General features: G+C 41.7%; 1 long non-coding RNA gene across 1 annotated transcript in view; it reads right to left on the bottom strand.

The window, feature by feature from the left end:
• LOC141569355 (uncharacterized) overlaps positions 1-15,901 on the bottom strand; it is a 46,897-nt gene that overhangs the window by 14,700 nt on the left and 16,296 nt on the right. The window lies entirely within an intron of this gene.

Raw genomic sequence — 15,901 nt, 5'->3', positions numbered from 1 at the left:
TTATCAACTTATAATAATGCTGCCTTCTGTATTCTAAAGTGTTCATTCCCCAGTGCTAAGCTCCTTATGTTTGCTTTTGGTGAGCTCAGTCCGTTTGATCATGAGACAGTTCAGTAACTTTATTTTTGCATCCCTCGTCTCTTTAGGATTGGAATGGTAACATGCTTACTGTATAAAAGGCGAATAATACAGATGTCTTAGGAAGTAAAAAGCCCTGGCAATTCAACCCCCAGATGTAACACCTATTAATAATGTGAAACATAGTCTTTTAAATTCCCTCTATTCATCTACGTACCAACACATATTATATTTATACATATTTTTACATAAATGGGATCTGCCATCCATACTGTTTGGCAATTTTTGTTTGTTTTTGACAAACAAACATCTTAGCTCTTTCTTTGTCAGTATCTTTAGCTTGATCTCAGCTTTCAGATAACTTTTGACAAAGGAAAATATCCGCTTCATAGAAATAGAATGAATTTCAAATGTTTTGCTAATGCATGCTTTAATCAAAACAAAGTCTAGGTGAGAGTGGGGATAGTGCTATATATTGGGGGGGAAAAATCAAAGTATGTTAACAGTTGCTCCTACTAAACAGTATGTTGTTGTAACTAACTCAGCCTTTAAAGAAAAATCAGGCCGTTGCTTCCACTTTTTGAATTAGCAGCCAATGGACAAGAGGTGAAATGGGAATGTTTTGGAAAATACTCTCATGGAGTCGCCTTCAGGTAGTGGATTGTAAGGCTCTGAGGCATTTTCAACAGCTTGCCATTAGCTAGAAACACGCTTCCCTACACCTCAGCACTGATCTGTTAATGCCTCTCATTTAGTGAGAAACACAAGACAGATGATTCAGTGTTCTGGGCAATTCATTAACCCGTCAAGGGCTTTCTTCCTGAGCCTAGGATAACAAGCAGAAAAAGAAATTAATCCTTAATGAATAACAAAGGGCGCTGCTGGAGGGATGGGAACACACACATACAAAGCATGGGATGAGCCCTCCTTTCTCATCTGGAACAACCAGTTTTCTGCTGAACTTACACAGATTTTCACCATAGATTGATCCTGCCTGGGAGCAAGATAAGTGTTTTTTTTCCCCAGCTGTCTTAGAAATGGGAAGTGACACATGCGATAGACCACATTCACAGCAGGCCATATGTCTAGTATCCCAGGTCTTGGGCTGTCCAAAAAGAACCAAAGAGTAGGCAGAATTCTGCCAGCATTTTACAGGACACCAAAGAGAGTCTATGTTCTCAGGGTGAGCCATACGAGTCAACATTAGTCTGGAGATTGCCTGAAATTTGGCCGTCTGGAGGGCAAGATATTGTCCTCAGAAAACCGAATATGCTATGTTCTTTTTCATGTTTTCACATGGCTTTTGGGCTTATCAGGGAATGCTGAGGTTGGATTTATAGGAAGCAAATGTTCTATGATAATGTGGTAGTGATACTGATCTTTTTCAAAACACTTTTCTCTCCATATTATTTCTTTATTCTATGAGATGCTTGATATCCAAGTATGATACACAGTTTGAGAATCTGTGTTTTGCTTTTTTTGCTTTTTTTCAAATGAAAAGTTTAATAGTGTAAAATATTTAGAAGCTAATCCTTCCTCCTTTCCCCTAAACCTTTGGTTTGCTGTCATTAAGACAAGATCCAACAAGTAGGTTGCTGGAAAATTCGTATACTCTTCTCAGTGTAATGCTGTGGGTGTAAGAAGGTAGGTTTGGGAAGGATAAAAGGAGCATAATGGAAATTTCTTAAGCTATTTGCAGAGCTGTCGTAGATTTTTAGCAATATTACTCTCATTAATAATGTTTATGGTAATAATTCTTAAGGTGACAAAATGTCCCAGTTTGCCCAAGATAATACTGGTTTGTGCCTGTGGTCCCAGTATAATAATTAATAGCATCCATTTCCTCTTTCAAAAGTGTTCTGGCTTGGGCACTAAATTATATGGTCACTCTATTAATTATATGAGACAGTATTCTGCCATCCCAACGGAAGTAAGGTCACGTAACAACCGTACATTGAACTGTATATTAAGCAATGACAGTTTTCGGTCAAAATTTTAAGTACACATATCCTTCATCCTAGAAATTGTCCTTCTGTAAATCTGTATCATAGAAATTCTCATGTTATGAGCAAAAGATTATACATACGTACACACATCCACACACACAAGAATACTTAGTGAAAACTGGAACAAATCTCAATGTTGATCAATAATTGAGTTACATACAGTGGAATCCTACATAACTAAGAAGGGAGTAGGTCTCTATGTGTTGATGATATAGTGAAATGTTCAAGACATATTTTTAAATTAAAAAAGCAAGTTGTGGAAATATAAATGGCAGTGCTTGCTATGGCTGGATCTGAGAAGCTTTTAGGTTCTTCCATGATCTCCTCCAGCTCCCTCCCCCACAAACCACAACAAATGAACATCAACCTGAACACTACCTGTTTACTATGGAAATTCAGCTTCCCATCTAACCAGATTGGCCCCTCCAAGGTTCTTTAATATAGAAATTTTGGATATGCCATATAATTCTGTTGGAATATGTATATTGGAACAAGCTTCTCAATGTTGTTGACTGATCACTTCTGGGGAGTGACTGTTATTGCCTTCTGTATTTTTATTTTAACCCATAAGCATATATTGCTTATAATTTTAAAAAATTAGTTTAAAAGAAATACATGTTGAGTCAGTTTGCCATATATGATCGTGTATTTTAGGTGTATCTAGAGCATCTGGGAGCCCTTTATTTACAGTGAAAGAATGGAGAGACAGATTGCTGGCATTTTTCCTGTAAATATAATTTGGAGTGGATGTGGCCTATTCTATGGTTATCTCCCAATTACCAGGGTAATTGAGGAAATAAAGTAGAAATGTAGCTTTTTGTTCCAACTTTATCACAATCATTTTAACTGGATCAGTTAAACAAATACATTAACTGCTTCCTCTGAATCTCTTTGGAAATAGATTATAAAACATAAACAAACTATTGAAAAAAGGATGGACTTCCACTTTATTTTTTCCCCCTTTCATTTCTCTGCTGTATCTTCTAGGGCAAGTGTGACTCCAAAGGCTCACAGAACAGGAATGAAGATTTGTAGAAGCTTAACTGTGAAATTAACAGATCAGATTGTACCATTTCAAGTTTCAAGGGTCACAAAATATTCCCACTTCGTTTTAATTTTAGAGTGAAAAAAGAAACAAAAGAAAAATAAGCTGATATAAAAAGCAAGGCTTGGAACTATCTTTTGTAGATAAACATGCTCTAATTTTCATCTGTTCCTCCTCACTTGTACGTTACTTATATCCACTTGGTTAACAATTATCCTTGGGATGAAGATTTCACTCCAGGGCCGCCTGTATCTCAGCTCCCCTCCCACCCACTGACCCTCATTCCCACCCCTGCCTCTCTGTTCCCCTGCACTTTCTTATAGGGCTTAATTTATTTTATTTCTGTTTGTTTCATCATTTGCTCCAATCCCCTCTGCCACCCCCCTCCCCAACTAAGTTGTGGCTTCCTTCAGAGCAGGGACTAATCAGTATTCATATATGAAGCATCAATGCCTGGCACAATACTTGTTGGCATAGCATGTACTTAAAAATGTTTGTTTAATAAATGAAATCTTGACATAAATACAAAAAATAAATAAAAAAATCCCCATCTCTACAAAAAGAAGCCACAGAAAACCCTCCAAACCATTTCAAGGTCCCCTAAGGAAAGGATTCTCTTGAGCAGATAGAGTCTTGTTTTCAGCTGGCACAAGAAAAGCTTGTCTGCATTTCTTCCCCTGGTGATATTGGTTTGAAGTGCTTTTTGCAACTACCACATTTTGCAGTTTCCCTTGCCTTTTTCCTGGGAAATCGGAGTTAGATCCTTGGAACTAACGGGTGAGACAACACATATTCTACATACACCTATTGTTATTGGTTGGCTTAGCTGTGCACAGCACTCTGGATGAGGTGGCTCAGGGGACACAGTGGCTCATGTCATTTTCCCTGTAACCAGGGGTGACCAGAAGCACTTTAGGGCAGGAAGAAATTAGTTTCTCGCACTCCAGCTCTATCTGGCTGTAGATGAGTCTCCATCTCGGATGCACCATCTCGGCATCCATCAACAGGACTGAATTAGTTGTTGTTCCTTCTGGTAGCAATGGCGATGGCGCCTGGCTGCAGGAAATCTTCCCTGCTTGGCTGAAAGAGGTTGTGACCTGCTTGCACGGAGATTTAATGGGAGCGTGGAAATCTGCATTTAACTAAAGCTTTAGATTAGAGACAATTACAGACAATTAGAGACCCAGGAACATTAACTGGGCAACCTCTTTTGAAACCCAGCGAGGGTGAAGCTTAATTAGCTATTCAAATGTTGTGGATTAGTTTAACATTTATTGACTGTTTCTAACATCTAACTGAGATCTATCTGGGAAGCAGGCACTTGGATGGAGGTGGGATATGGGAAAATACAGGAGATGCCAGACGGAGAAGTGATTTGGGAGCACAGACATTGGTTACTGAAGACCTGGTACTGTAGAGAGATTAGGGGGTACCCACAGGCTGTCCTGAGCACTCCGAGAATGGGGTGAGTGTCAGAGAAGGGTTTAGAAAAGAATTCTGAAAGGGAGAATGAGAAGGCTCCTAAACAGTGTGTGTAAAGGAAAAACTTCTGTGGTGCTTGCAACCTTCTAATCCATCGTGTTTCCCTGGAAATAAGCACTAACCAGAAAATAAGGTGGCATGATTTTTCAGGATGACATCCCCTGAACATAAACCCTAATGCGTCTTTTGGAACAAACCTTAAATAAGACCCGGTCTTATTTTCGAGGAAACACGGTAATAAGATGAAGAATAGGAGGGTTGATTTAACGTGGAACCTGAAGAAAATACTAACCCTGATAAAGACGGATACGATGGATGAAATTGTGAGAGCCTAATGATTTTTAATAAAACAGCTGTTTTGTTTTTAATTTTCAGAAATAATATATATGCAGGAAACGTGGAAAACATAAAAAAAGCACAAAGGACCCAACATACAACCAAACAAAAACAGAAGTAATTCCACCCCTCGGAGACACTAACCTTACCATTTTCGATACATATGCTTTTGATCTCTTCTCTAGTCACATATTCACTCGCGTGCACATCTTTTCTGGAATGTGAACTATATCTTACTGCACACACTGTTCTACAATCTGAGGAGACCATGAGCAATTTTTCTCTATCTTCCTGTTGCTCTGTACATTCTGTCCTCCCCTACCCCACCTCGCTGCCCTGTTACGAGGAGCTTCATCTCTGCAGACGGACCCTGCATACCCAGGGGCCTCTTTGTTCACTGACAGGGGACAAGGGCTCAGCTTAAAATAATGACAAGGCCGTGCTAATTCATACATTACTTTGCATATATTTTCCTTCGACGTATAAGAAGCTTTTAAGCAAGCATGCAAGATAAAACAAAATAGATTGATTAATGTAATCTATAGCCTAACATTCCGGTCCTCTGGTTTGTGGAACTAAACCACGTTATCACAGCCTGGGATCAGAAAGCCAATCCTGCACACAGAGAAAAAAGCTGAGCTATACCAAAGGAGACGTCTATTCACAGTACCCACCGGGGTGCCTGCCCTATCCTTCTTCTCAGTCTCAGGCTTCATACTGTTGATGCTGGCGAGTGCAGCAGAAGTGTGGAGCCCGAGTATTTCTCAGTTGGCCCTGCCTCTCTTTCCTATTACCACTGCCTTCATTCAGCCTTTATCCCTCAGGTGGATTACTGCATAAGCCTTACACCTTGTCTTCCTGCCCCTAATCTTGCACCCTTCTGCTCAATCCTTACCATTTGCAGTTAAATGGACTTTCTAACATGAATATCTGTCTGTTTCTGCTACCTATCACTATGTGACAAGGCATCCCAAATCTTAGTGGCTTAAGACAATCACTGTTTTCTTGTGCTCACAGATTCTGTGGGTCAGGAATTCAGACAGAGCATGGCAGCGTTGGTTTTTCTCTGCCCTGTGATGTCTAGAGCTGGGATGACATGAGTGGCTGGGACGGGAACACCTGGAGTTGGAAGATGGACTCCTAAGATGCTTCTTTACTTGCATGTCTGGTGTCTGGGCTGCAATGCTGAAGGATAGGTGGGACTACTGACCAGAGGACCAATGTGTGGCCTCCTCAGCATCATGGCCTCGGGTTAGTCAGACATCTGCCATGGTGGCTCAGTGCTTTTACTGCTGGTGTCTCCAGGGAGCAAGGTGGAAGCGTCATAGCCCTTTGTGTTCAAGCCTTGGAAGTCACATACCTTAATTTAGCCTGTATTCCATTGGTCAAAACAGTCACAAGCCTGCCTCCATTCAAGGAAATGTAACATAAATTCTACCTCTAGATAGGAACAGTGTCAACAACTTTGTAGCTATGTTTTAAATCATCTATCTATCTATCTATCTATCTATCTATCTATCTATCTACCTACCTACCTACCTACCTATACTGGGGGTGTCAAAGAAAAGTATACACATTTTAAGAGATGTTATCTATGCTCAAGCAGTAGTTTGCCATAATCAGAAGTGTCTGGACACTGATGGTAACCACTTTGAGCACCTCTTGTAATTGCAGCAGTCACACGTGACTTGTATTCATCTTTTGTTATCAGTATATATTGAGTATTACAATTAATACAGTTTTTTCTTTTCTTCAAATGTGTACACATTTTTTTGGCACCCTCTGTATATCTAGCATCTATTTTCTAGACTTGTATAAGCATAAAAGACAATCTTATAAGTACACATCAAACTATTAAAGACTAGGGGAGGAAAGGAGAGGTTTACTCTTTCTCTACACTTCCAAAGGTGGATGGCGGGGGGGATGGGAGAGGGGGGAGACGAATGAGTGAGATTACAGGTGATTTTTATTTTATGCAGAAAATTGCTTCCCCTATTATCTCAAGCCTGAAAAAGCTAAGAATAAGTACATTATAAAAGGAAATGCCAGACCACCTAGCTATGCAGGGCATGCAAAGACATGGTGAAATAGCACTGCCAATACCAGCCTGTTACCTACCTTCACGTTATGGAGGAGAAGCTAGAAATATTTTTTGGGAGATTTTAGAGGCCAGAGACAGGCTCTACAAAGAATGGTCCTGGTGTTGTGTTCCACAAGCCATCCCACCCCCACTCTGCCATCAAAAATACCCCCTCACCTTAACCCAAGTAAGAGGGCTTCACAAGAACCATTTGGAGATCTTGACCTTGACCTACGGGGACACAGAGACTGGAGACGGACTTTCACCAGAAGAAGCCCAAAGGTGAAAGGCTGGCTGGAGAGGCCTGACTTGCAGCAGAATGAAGAGAGAGGCCTCATTGGCAGGAAGTTGCAATTTCACTGATGAATGGGTCATGGAATGCAGGGGAACCTTTCATGGACCACCTGTGAATAGCATGAGGGATACTACCCAAGAGACTTGGCAGAAGGGCACTACAGCCAGGAATCCCTAGTAGAATTGATTGCCAAGGTGCAAGTACTACACCAGATGACGACTGTATCAGTCACACAAGTCTGGGCCATTTACCCCTAATCCTTCCTCAAGGGCCTAAGGAAAGAGCAGCCAGTGGGTAGAAAAGGAAAGGAAAAAGCTGACCATGTACTCCTCCTCCATCTCAAGCTTCTAGGACCGACGTGAGCCTAGCAGGAGGGACGAGGGATTCTTTTTAAAATTTCTATTAAAAATATAGCTAACATACAATATTGTATTAGTTTCAGGGGTACACAATAATTACTTAACATTTACATACCTAAAGAAGTAATCACTATCAGCATGACAAGTCCCGCAACCATCTAATACCGTACCACGCCGTCACAGTATTCTTGACTATATCCCCTATGCTGTATATTACATTCCCATGACTTATTTGCTTCATACCTGGAAATTTGGACCTCTTATTCCCCTTCACCTTCCCCCCACCTTTAAAAATTTTTCAATTACAGTGGAAATTATTACTTTCAGGTGTATAGCACAGTGGTTAGACATTACATAATTTAAGAAGTGGTCCCCCTGACTACATAGTTATTACCCTATCATTGCCTATATTCCCTATGCTACATCCCCATAACTATTTTGTAACTACCAATTTGTATTTCTTAATCCCTTTACCTTTCTCACCCTGTCCCCCAACCCCCTTCACCTCACCAAATCTAGTCCCCATCTGACTCCCTACATGATTATTACAATATTATTGACTATATTCCTTATGCTATACCCTACATCCCCATAACTACTTTTTAACAACCAATTTGTACTTCTTAATCCCTTCCCCCTTTTTTACCCACACCCCCTCCCATCGGGCAACCATCAAAATGTTGTCTGTATCTATGAGTTTGTTTCTGGGTTTTGTTGTTATTGTTGTTGTTTATTTTGTTCTTTAGATTCCATATGTAAGTGAAATCACATTGCATCTGTCTTTCTCTGTCTGACACTCCACTTAGCATGATAACTTCCAGGTCCATCCATGCTGCCACAGATGACAAGATCTCATTCCTTTCCCTAGCCAAGCAATATTCCATTGTATATATGTACCACCTCCTCTTTATCTGTTCATCTATTGATGGACACCCAGGCTGCCTCCACATCTTGGCCATTGTAAATAATTCTGCAATGAACATATGGATGCACACATCCCCTGGAAGCAGCATTTTGGGTTTCTTCAGATAAATACCCAGAAGTGCGATTACTGGGTCCTTTTTTGTTTCTTATTATAGCTTTTGTTTTAAAGTCTACTTAGTCTGATATAAATATTGCTACCCCAGCTTTTTAAAATTTATTTCCATTTTCATGAAATAAGTTTTTCCACCCCTTTACTTTCCGCCTGTGTGTGTCTTTCAATCTGAAGTGAGTCTTTTGCAGGCAGCATATGTAAGGGTTTTGTTTTCTTATCCATTCAGCCCTCCTATTTCTTTTGATTGGTACATTTAATCCATTTACATTTAAAGTAATTTTTGATAGATATGTAGCTATTTCCATTTTATTATTTATAAATTTGATCTTTTTTTATTTTTTTTTCCATCTTAAAGAAGTCCTTCTAAGATTCCTTGTAATACTGGTTTGGTGGTGACGAACTTCTTTAGTTTTTTTCTTGTCTGGGAAGCTCTTTATCTGTCCTTCAATTTCAAATGATAGACTTGCTGGGTAAAGTACCCTTGTTTTTCATCGCATTGAATATTTTGTTCCAATCCCTCTGGCCTGCAGAATTTCTGTTGAGAAATCAGCTGACAATCTTATGGGGGTTCCCTTATAAGTTACTAGCTGCCTTTCTCTTGATGCTTTTAAGAGTCTCTTTGTCTTTAACCTTTGCCATTTTAATTATAATGTGTCTTGGTGTGGTCCTATTTGGGTTCATCTTTTTTTGGATTCTGTACACTTCCTGAATTTGTATGTCTATTTCCTTCTCCAGATTAGGAAAGTTTTCAGTCATTAGTTCTTTAAATATATTCTCAATCCCTTGCTTTCTCTCTTCTCCTTCGGGTACGTCTATGAGGTGAATGTTGTTATGCTTGATGTTGTCCCAGAGGTCTCGTAAACTATCCTCATGTTTTTGGATTCTTTTTTCTTTTTGCTGTTCTGATTGGATGTTTTCTGCTACTTTGTCTTCCAAATCGCTGATTCAGTCCTCTACTTCATCCAGTCTGCTGGTGATTACTTCTAGTGCATTCTTCATTTCAGGTATTGTAGTCTTCACTTCTGACTGGTTCTTTTTTATTATTTCAATGTCCTTTTTTATGCTTGTTGTCTCTCTGTTGAAGTTCTCGCTAAGTTTCTTGAGCATCCTTATAACCACTGTTTTGAACTCTGTCTCTGGTAGAGTCGCTTGCCTCCATTTTATTTAGATCTCTTTCTGAAGTTTTCTCTTGTTCTTTCATTTGGGATTTATTTCTTTTTTTCCTCATTTTTGGCTGCCTCTCTGTGTTTGTTTCTATATATTAGGCAGATCTTCTATGTCTCCCAGTCTTGGCCATGCGACATTGTGTAGTAGATGCTTGTGGAGCCCTAGCACAGTCTCCCTAGCCACCTGCTTTGGGTGCTCCAGGAATGTCCCTTGTATGTGCCACCTGCTATAGTTGAGTATTGATTGCTATTGGCACATGAGTGGGTGGCATTGGCTCTCAGGCAGATTGGCTGTGGGGATTGGCCATGTCCACAGTTTACAGGCTGTTGTGTGGGAGGCTTGTCCCACTGAGTGGGATTTGCCCCACTGGGCTCTGGTGCCTATTGAGACCACCTCTCGTATGTGCCACTTGTGGGGTTAATTGGGCAGTGCTCTGCTGTGATCTGGAAACATCCTCCAAGTATATTACTTCTAGGGCCTCTTGGGAGGGGCTCTAATGCAAGCCCAGGTCACCCACTGCCTGTGACTGGCTGGGTACCACCTAGTAGGAGCTACAAAGCTATCCACAATTTTTTGCTAAACCTGGAGGCATGTGGGAGAGGCCACGCTATGAACCAGGATGGCTGCCACAGTACCGGGCTGGGGTAGCTCCACAAAAAGCCAGTACACCTGCCAGTTCCCTTAAGGTTCAGTCAATGATAAACCTCCATGCAGTATGTGAGTTGGGTGAGGCAGACTCTCAGGGAATCACTAGAGTTAGAAGAGCTGTGGTCACCAGGTAAATGTAGACTCTAGTTTGGTTCCAGTGCTGAGCCTGGAGCTACTCAGCAAAAATCTCAGAGCACACAGAGGCCAGTCGCTGCCCACCTGGGTCCCCTGGACTCCGATAGTTTTCCAATGTGAGCGGGGCTGGCCGCTCAGGAGAAAGCGCGTCTGGCGTTGGGGGAGTAGGGCGGGGCAGAGGGCCCAGTGGAGCTCAGCAGGCCAATCAGATTCAGATTTGGCCTGTGGGGGCGGGCTTAGCACAGGAAAAATGGCGCCCGCCTGCCAGCTGCATGGGAGAATGACCCCACACAGGGAAAATTGTGACTATCCTCCACCCTTTGCCTCAAAGCCACACATTGCAGTCTGGTCCTCGTATGCCTCTGACGCCCCTGGAGTCACCGTCCTTCTACCAGAGCCCAGGGTGAGTGCCTCCGAGTGAGAAAGTAGGTGAGCGGACTGTTTAAGAGGGTGTCTGGGTTTTCCAAAGCCTTCCATCCCACCTGGATGGACAGAATCCCCACTGTTTTTCACAGTCAGATGTTGTAGTGGCTCCTCTTCCCAGCACCAGTACTCTGGTGTGGGGCTGGAGTCCCTCATTCTTCTGGGGGAACCTCTGTGGCCAAGATATCCCTCCTGATTTTCAACCGCCACACAGAGGTTTGGGGTCAGCCTATTTCGCATCAGTCTCCTATCAGTCTCGACGTGGCTGCCTCTTTATATCCTTAGTTATAAAGCTTCTGTTCAACTAGACTTTAGATGGTTCTCTAGGTTGATTGTTCTGTAATTTAGCTCTAATTTTAAAGTGTTCATGGAAGGAAGCAGTCACAGTGTTTATCTGTTCTGCCATCTTGGATCTCCAAGAGATGTTTTAAAATGAATAAAAGATTGAAGTTGTAGTACTTAGACTTGACAGAATTTTTACAGTACTCAAATGAGAGTATTCTTGTGACTGAATAGGATCAGAAAAACTATGGGTTTCATTCTAAATGGGTGTCCTAAAGCAGGAGAAAGAGTAAAAATTTGCTTCTTCTTAGAGTTATAGTGTGTCCAGTACATTCAATAAATCTATTATATGTTTTTTGTGCTTTTTTGATTTTCCTATTTGGAATATATATTGCTTGTTATTATTTAAATGCACATGGAATCATGTCACTTCTGTGCTTAAAATCATTCAATGTCTTTGCATTGCCCTCATGATAAAGGTTAATTTTAAAACTTGGCTTCCAAGGCTTTTCATAATGTAGCCCTTGCCTACCTCTCCGCCTCCTCTCCCAGCCTCCTGTCAGCTATACACATCCTGCAGTCCACCCACATGGACATAAAGTTTCCAAATGCATCGTAGTTTCCTGTCTCTCTCCTTAGCTCATGTTGTTCTTTTGGCCCAGAATATCCCTCACCCTCACCCCTTGTCTGAAAGGCTGGCTCCAATCTACCCTCCATCTCGACAACCCTCCCAAAATTTCAATTGGGGAGTTCCTTTAGGTCAGAGACCGGGCTTTCCAGTTGATATCTCCAGTGCCTGTGGCCAGATAGCACAGTAGACACTTGCTTTCCAATCCTATAAATAAATGATGGTTGGTGCTCAGTCCAATGTTTCATCAGTGAAGGAAATCAGGAAAGGCCTAGAAGCATAGGATTTGGTTATCTTTCTGAAAATTATGAAAAAAATTAAGTCCTTTGTGTCTTGCTGAAGTGAGGCAGGGAATACCAGGGAAGGCTTTGGAAAAAAGATGGCGCCCCATGTTGATGAAGTTCATCCTCTGCCTAATTGCAGGTCTGGCCACTGACCTGCCCAAAGAGTGACCACTTTTACTTGCTAGATTTTGAAATCTGAAAGACTCTGCCTGCGGTGCAGAATGTTGCTCTGTTCTAATTTGGTCTCAGTAAAACTACTCTTTAGGTTTCTGACTTGTGGGGCTTTCTCCTGAATCCTGCTCTCGGCTAAAAAGATTTGATCATTTTTGAGGCGACAGAGTTGGGTGCTAAGGATTCCAGGGAACCTCTTGGATGAGAGGAAAAGCTCTAGAAGTCATGCAGAGTTTGGGTAATTGCTAATTTTGCTTGAGAACTTGATGCCACATTTCCATCACTCTTTTTGCATTTCAATCTAATAGAACACATTCCTGTTTTTTGTTTTGCTTTCTTTTGTTTTGCAGCAAGCCATCATTTGCCTATTAAACGAGTGGTTGTCCCCTGGTCTAGAATCAGCCTCTGAAGTTGCAAACTATATTTGTAACTTAATTTAGACTTGCCTGTCCCTTGGTACTCTCCATTGTTAACATGAATCGGTAGCCATGGCGTTCTCAGATTCTTAGATCAGAAGGACTATAGTATTTTATATTTATGAGAGGTTTAAAGGTTTGCCGATATTCTGGAATTTTAAAACACATTATCTTCACAAAATCCTATAAAAGACGTGTTATCATTTTAAAGATTTCATAGGTGAAGATAGTGAGAACCAACAAGGTCAAGTGATTTGTCTGAGGTTACAGACTTAATTCGCATCAGATCCAGGACTCTGCTCATAACTCTCAATTGGGTGTTCTGTCCGGCAGTGCACACCTATCTGTCTCTATCTTGGTTAGTACATGGCCCTGTGTCAATATGATAAGGCCATTAATAACAGATTGTATAGCCGAGAGTTCAGAACAAAGTCAACAATGACCATACCTCCTGGAGGACTGTTGCAAAATCTTGCCAGGAGGCACCTAGGCCCATCTGAAGTGTCTAAGAAAGTAAAAAATCATATCCAGAATTCACTTAACATGTTGATTTTCTTGGAGCCAGCCGAGTTTTTAGTTCACATCATTCTGATAAGGAAGTAAAGATACATCCCCTGTATCTTTAATAAATGGCCACACTCGCTTCCTTCCCCTTGGCCAATGGCATATTGGAACGAGAACTTCTAGCCTGTCCCCTGGGATAAATTTGTGGAACAAGTTAGGGATGGTTTTCATTATGGAAAATTTGACATTAATTTATTTACTTTATGCATTCTTGCTTTCATTTATTTAAAGAGCAAACACGTTGGCTCTGAATAAATGGGACAACAAATATGGCTTATTAAATATAACAGACAAGATTCAAGTCTCTGTGCTGCCAATTACTAGCAGTGACCTTGGGCAAGTTATTAAAACTCTTTGAGTCTTAATTTCCTCACCTATTAAACTGGAACACTGACACTCACAGGGGTTTTGGAAATTTCTTGGTGCCTACCCAATTTCCATCAGTTTTCATCTGAGGAATCCTCCTCCCCTACTCTTTATCCCTCTGGTCTGGTTTGGGGGTACTACCACCTCACACCAGCAGAGCAGAACATGACCCAGGAGAGAGTCTTTGAGGCCCGGGCCATGAGACCAGTTCATGGATGAGTATGTGACCCTATCTAATTAGAGTGCATCTGAGCATTCAGGAGGGAGCTTTCTATTTCCTGCTGAGAATAGAGATACAGGAAGACTGTCTGGCTGGAGAAGCTCCAGCCACTTGCACCCGCATGGAACCTGAGAACAAAGCCAACACACAAAGGAAGATGGAGCAATTCCAGGAGATGGAGAGAGACAAGTCCTAATAGCGAACGTGAATCCAGTCATATCTGAATGAAGCCAGCCCTGTACCTGGATTTCCCAGTCTGGTGAGCCCATAAAAAACCTTTGCATTTATACCTGTTTGGTTCAGCTAAATCAAGAGGATCCTAAGTGATATTCTACCTAAATTTGAGAAGAAAATAATGTATTGTAAAGTATTTAGCAAAATACCTGGTACATAGTAAGTGCTCAATAAAAGTTAGCTTGATTGTACTTCTTATGGGGTTCAGTTCAGATAAAAACGAGACTTTGTACCTATTTTGAATACTGAGCAACTTTTGCCAGGAGAGGCTGAATCCCATGAGGTATGATATCACAGATACCAAGAAGCATTTCCTGTCCTCTAAAACACCTCTCTTTCCTTAATATTGAGTGCCCTAGATGTCAAAAATAGTCATTAATCCCTTTGTTGTAAGACCTTTCCAGAGAAGTTTCTTATTTAGCCAGCAACAGCGTGAATGAGTTCCTTAGCTCCATTTCAGAGGGCAGAGTGGCCTATAGAGATAATGGAGGTCACTAGGTGCCCTGAGAGCAAGAGGGACATGGCCACACCCCAAAAAGACTGCAGGGCTGAAAGTCCAACGAGTGTCCTGTGCATTTCTGCTCTGGCTGTCCTTGCTGGGCACCCTCAGTAAGCGCCCATCTGAGATTTTAGATAGCACATATTTTTTTTATGCAAGTAAAGAAGGACATTTGACTAAAATGGCCAAACATTTGTTAAACAGAAAGCACGGCCTGTCCCCCAGTCCTCCGCTTCTGCCCACATAGCCCCCAGATCCTAGCCCTCAGCAGCAGATGTCCCAAGGGAACGAAGGACTACAGAGCATGAGGCAGCCAAAAGACAGTGGAAGCAGCCCAGGGTGGTGCAGCCAAGGAAAGTCTGGCTGCAGAGACAAGAGAAGCAAAACGAGAGGAGCGAAACGTTGCTCCTGCCAGGTGTGCCTGAGGCAGTCTCTTGATCATCTGTGATTGTTGTCTGCAAGGGAAATGGCTGGACTTGAAGAATAGAGAGGCCGCCTGGACTGAGCATGGAGTAAACAATTTAAAGTTCTGCCAGAACAAAGACAGATATCCCCCGAGGGAAGGACCTGAGTCACATTTCTAAGAAATTAGGCAGAGATTCCTGGAAGCAACCGTCTAAACAACTTCAGACGTTCTATTTAACTCTCAAGCCTTCCATTTCTTTTTTCCCTCCTTCCTTCATTCCATCTTTCCTTTTTATTCTTTCATTCTTTAACTAAGAGCCCTTCTTTTCTTCCTACTTTAGAGGATCAGGGAAGGTTTCCCAAAGCTGGCAACATTTCAGTTGAGTTTTCTGAGAAGAATGAGAATGCATACGATTATCAAGGGGAGCAGGACATTCCAGGCAGGGGGAACAGCAAAGTCATGGAGGACTGTTGTGGGAAGTGAGAGTGGTTCCATAGGCTAGACTGAAAGGCAGAATAAAGAAGAATGGCAGAAGACTAAGCTAACAGGGTCGACGGAGGCTAGTTCACAGGGCCTTACGGGTTGGGGTGCACACTGTAAGTTCCCATCCTTCTAGCCATTCCTCTTCCTGCTAACAGAATTTTGATTTAATTCCAGAGGTAAAGTGCCCAGGGACAGAACACAAATCGCAATTGGCCTATGCCAATCATAGCAATTCCGCGTTGCCTCTCATGATAATGC

This window comes from Rhinolophus sinicus, chromosome 11, assembly GCF_057876585.1.
Source record: "Rhinolophus sinicus isolate RSI-liver-muscle chromosome 11, RSI-T2T, whole genome shotgun sequence".
In the NCBI taxonomy this organism is placed as follows: Eukaryota; Metazoa; Chordata; class Mammalia; order Chiroptera; family Rhinolophidae; genus Rhinolophus; species Rhinolophus sinicus.
The sequence above is the reverse complement of the archived record's forward strand: the minus strand, read 5'-3'. Positions and strand labels throughout refer to the sequence as shown.